Source organism: Sinocyclocheilus anshuiensis, unplaced genomic scaffold (assembly GCF_001515605.1).
Source record: "Sinocyclocheilus anshuiensis isolate Anshui unplaced genomic scaffold, SAMN03320099.WGS_v1.1 scaffold417, whole genome shotgun sequence".
NCBI lineage: Eukaryota > Metazoa > Chordata > Actinopteri > Cypriniformes > Cyprinidae > Sinocyclocheilus > Sinocyclocheilus anshuiensis.
In genome coordinates this window covers 268320-273188 of record NW_015537953.1, presented here as the reverse complement: position 1 = coordinate 273188, position 4869 = coordinate 268320, and the positions used below count along the sequence as shown (strand labels likewise).

At 36.1% G+C, this 4869-nt stretch overlaps 1 pseudogene; it reads left to right on the top strand.

The window, feature by feature from the left end:
• LOC107664912 (coagulation factor XIII B chain-like) overlaps positions 1 to 4869 on the top strand; it is a 9304-nt pseudogene that overhangs the window by 1191 nt on the left and 3244 nt on the right.

Here is a 4869-nt window from a genome sequence, read left to right as displayed (position 1 = left end):
GGGGTTTTGTTGAAAATGACGTGTTTGAGAGAGGCGGGGCATAGAGGACCTACAATAATGTACAGTATTTGAAAAATAATGTATTTTTTGAACATTAAAGCATGTCAACATATTCTGTTACACCAAATACACAAAATAATGATCTTTAAAATAGCATCATATGACCCCTTTAAGGTGCTGTAAGCGATTTTTATAGCATGGTACACAAAAACAATTCTAATCTCTGAAAGATATCACTGAAATAACTGTCTAGAGAAATCACACCATCTCTGCGACAGCCAAGTCTATGTAAAACAAACGCGTTGTTTAGCCATCCAGAAGGTTTTTGAGGCATGTTGTGCCTTACGCATTCACAGCCGGCTCTCTTTATCCTATGAGTGCTCTTCATGACTTTGAACGTTACAAAACGTTCACAAACAGACATTCAGCATTGTGAGACAAAAGCTCTTAACTTGACAGGTAAATATAGCCTACCTTGGTTGCGCCAAAATGGCCGGGGTTGTAGAAATAGGGGTGTATCTAAAACGGTGACAAAAGAGCTGCTAACATCACTTACAGCACCACAAGGGTTGCCAGGTTTCCCAAAGCACAGCATAGCATGTTAGAAACATGCTGGTTGTATATAGGAACGTTTACACAACACCGTTTTCAACTAAAAACTGAAAACTTTTAATGTGTTTTGGCCATTCATTTACATGAATGAATGAACGTTTGAAAATGGGTTTCCAAGTTTCCAAAACGATACTGGTATCGTCTCTGTAGAAACTATAAAAACGCAAATTTGTGAAAACGGTATTACATGTTCAGTATATAGGTATGAATTTCTTTACAAAGCGACATCGCCAGCTACTGGCCTGGCATGCATAATACAGCATTTTAGTTGTTTTCGCGGATCCATATGAACAGTGATTGTTGTGACATCGTTGTTGTCTGTACGTGAAAGTCTTTCACATTTAATTAATTGTGTTGCATATCTTTGTATTAATTGTGAAAATTACTAGAAAATTCTGAGTGAAATTTTTATTTACACAATTGCTTTAGTGATCTCTCTTCCCCATTGTCATCCTCTTCTTCTTCCAGTGGCAGGTTCAAATCTGTTCCAGTAGTCTTGCATGTAGCATGGCAGTCATATATTGCATAATACACAGTGGAAGTCACAAGTAACATATGTACAAATGTACAGTGCTTAGACCTTGCTAGATCTATATCTATTAGTGGTCTTAGTCTATACATATGGAAATATACACAGTGTATCGGTCACTACAATGCAGTAGTGCAAAATTTTCATGTTGGGGAGATAAACATCTAAAGTCTAAAGTAAAAAAATTGGGACCTGACAGCTCCCGTTAACAATACGCTTGAGTTGTACTTAATAGTGAGTGGTCTACATGCTGGTTTGGAAAACAGGCATTGCTCTGATGTTAAAAGAACACTTGACAGAGAGCGATTTATCAGGAAACCCAACCTAAATCAGTTTATTTATTTCACAGAGGTGAGATGCCCTTTGATTCACACAGATGGGGATGTGACTGCATCGGGCAACACAAAGGAAGGAACTTATGGCGATGTTATTTACTTTGAGTGTGTATCTTCTGACAAAAAGCTAGACGGAAGTAGTGTCATTCATTGTAAGGAGAATGGTGTTTAGAGTGGGCCTGTTCCACAGTGCATCGGTTAATACCACAGTTGATTTATTTAAAGGGGTCATATGACGTTGCTGAAAAATAATATTATTTTGTGTATTTGGTGTAATGAAATGCGTTTATGTGGTTTAAGGTTCAAAAAACACATTATTTTCCACATACTGTACATTATTGTTTCTCCTCTATGCCCCGCCTTTCTGAAAAGCTTCGATTTGTACAAAGCTCATCGTTCTGAAAAGCGAGGTGTGCTCTGATTGGCCAGCTATCCAGTGCATTGTGATTGGCCGAATACCTCAAGCGTGTGACGGAAATGTTACGTCCCTTACCATATTGTGATGCCGTGTCCCGGCGCTACGAGACAAAACCAATAAAACCTATTATAAATGAGGCATTTGTTGCATCCATTGGGGACATAATTACGGATTATAATGACTTATACTGTCTTTTTACGCGTTGTGTTGCATCACGCCCCGTAAACATAAAACCATGTCTGCATTTGTGATCGGAGAAATGACAAACAAGCGCTACTCTACAATGCTTAAAACTCGCGTTTGAACCTTCTTTCTTTGCGTGAACATTTGGGCGGCGTTATGCAAATCTTCCCACATCGTGACGTAGACATGTGGGGGCGTGTTTGAACGAGGCATTTTAGGAGGGCGTGGACGAGTCCTAACTTTTATAAAGAAAATCTCTTTGGGTTTGAGACTTTAGTCTTTGCAACTTTAGGGATCTTATCTATTCACGAACAGCTTGTAACACTCCAAAGAGAAAGGAAAACTTGAAATCGCATCATATGACCCCTTTAAGGGACAATTGAAATGCTCATGGAAACACATGCATGAATACAATTCGAACTTACACAAAGCAGTAGGTCAGATGAATAGTCTGAATATTCAGTATTCATAAAACAGTTGGCAAAATTTTATTACAGTTTGACAATAATTTTTGACATACTTGACGTTTATTTAAACTTAGTTTTGCATTATTCTGTCTTTACAGTAACTTGTCAGCTGGATGTAACTGAACCTGAAGTAATAAGAACCATTCCATGGGGGAAAACCGCTTTAAAAGCTGGAGAAAAAGTGGAAATTATCTGTTCTGGCAAAAACCTGATCTATAATAAACAGGAAACATTTACATGCACAGATATTGGGAAGTGGGATTAGATGCCAATTGTGAGGGTAAGATTGTAGAGAAACACTTCATGATTTACTGCTGAATTAATTGTATGTTATCAAAAGCATGTGAATCTTGTTTCAGAGCGCAGGTGTGAAGCTCCACTCAACCAGCATGTGTGTCTCCCAAAATATTACTTTAGTGGAGATATGCATTTGGGAGCAAAAAGATCTTACGGTTGTGAGTCTGGATATCATAAAACAGCATCAGAGGCCACATGTACACGAGACGGATGGACACCAAAACCACTGTGTGCTGGTATGGTCTGCCCTGGAGTATTAAAATCTTCACACAATCATAAATTATAAATTCTATGATTATGTGGGTGTTTGTTTTCTAGAAATGATGTGTGACCCACCAAGAATCCCAAATGCACAGATTGTAGGAGGTCAGAAACTGAAGTACAAAATAATAGAATAGAATAGAATAGAATAGAATAGAATATAAATGTCGTCCTGTATTTGAACCAGAGGAGCCTGTTCAAATCACTTGTGATTCCCAGGGCCAGTGGACAGGCATACGGCAATGCACTGGTATGTTACAGCTTGATTTTATTTTATTGCATCATAAATAAATACATTCTGATTGAATGATACATGTTTCAAGTAGTTAAATTATTGATGTATGTGTGCAACTATGACCACACATCAATTGAATTTATATTAGCATAATACTAATAAAAGATACTATTTTTAATGTTGAGTATTACAAAATAAATAAATGATCTTCTTATACACAGATGGTACCTGTGAGGAGCAAGAACTCAAAAATATACAAATTCTATTTGGATATCCGAGCGCCACTTCGCCTTATAAATCTGGACATATCTTAGTTTTTCAATGCACTGATGACAACGTGAAGTTTTACGGCCAACGTGCAATTGAATGCCTGCCAGATGGGAGGTGGAATTACCCATATCCACAATGTGGAGGTACAGACATATTCCACCAACATTCTGTTGATGTGTTATACATTTCTATAAATCAGAATCAAATTATTAATCAAATGTAATAATTAACTACCGTCTGAACTACCATCAACATTTGATATCTTACATTGAACAAATTGTATATTTTATATATTTTACATCAAATTGTTCCTCTAGGAATGGTTCAGTGCTCCAAACCAACAAAGAACTTGCAGTTTGTGACACTGTCAGATGAGAAAACTGAATACAGCAACTCTGAGACTCTGACACACACGTGTAATGAACCGTACAATTAAATTCCAGGAGGAGTTTTAATAAAGTGTCAAAACAGAAACTGGAACAGAACATTTCAAAAGTGAGTTGCCAAGCAATCTTGCCTTCATATTCCAGTCAGTTTAATCACTGTTTAAGTTAATGCAGAAAGATCTGAGACACAGAAATATTCTATAGTTGTACCACTTCTATAGTTGCAATTATGAGTATGTCACGGTTAAGTGCTTTGTTGTTGGAAAGAATGGTGGACGGCCCATTCATGAGTATATTCTAGCCTGTTTCTTAAGTCTTAAGCCAAAAGGTAAAGAATATATGAAGAGTTCATTTGCAAAAACCATAACTTCATTTTTATTTTATTTTTTTAGAAATCACGTTTTTTTTATTGTGCATTCCAAGTAATATCAATCAAACTGCAGTTGGGTTGTTTTGATTAAGTAATAATAACTTAAACAAATACAGGTAATTTACAAAATTAAAGTTCACTGAAAGTATTTTTACATATTAAAAGTTTGTTTTATAGCAAAAGCAGGTAACTCCAACAGTCGTTTTTTGGCAAAAGCAGATAACTAGTTTTAAAAAAAACACTCATTTAATCTTTGTAATCTCCTCGGATGACAACGTTTGTCAGGCATCTACATTGTCATCCGAGGAGATTACAAAGATTAAATGAGTGTTTTTTTTAAAACTAGTTATCTGCTTTTGCCAAAAAACGACTGTTGGAGTTACCTGCTTTTGCTATAAAACAAACTTTTAATATGTAAAAATACTTTCAGTGAACTTTAATTTTGTAAATTACCTGTATTTGTTTAAGTTATTATTACTTAATCAAAACAACCCAACTGCAGTTTG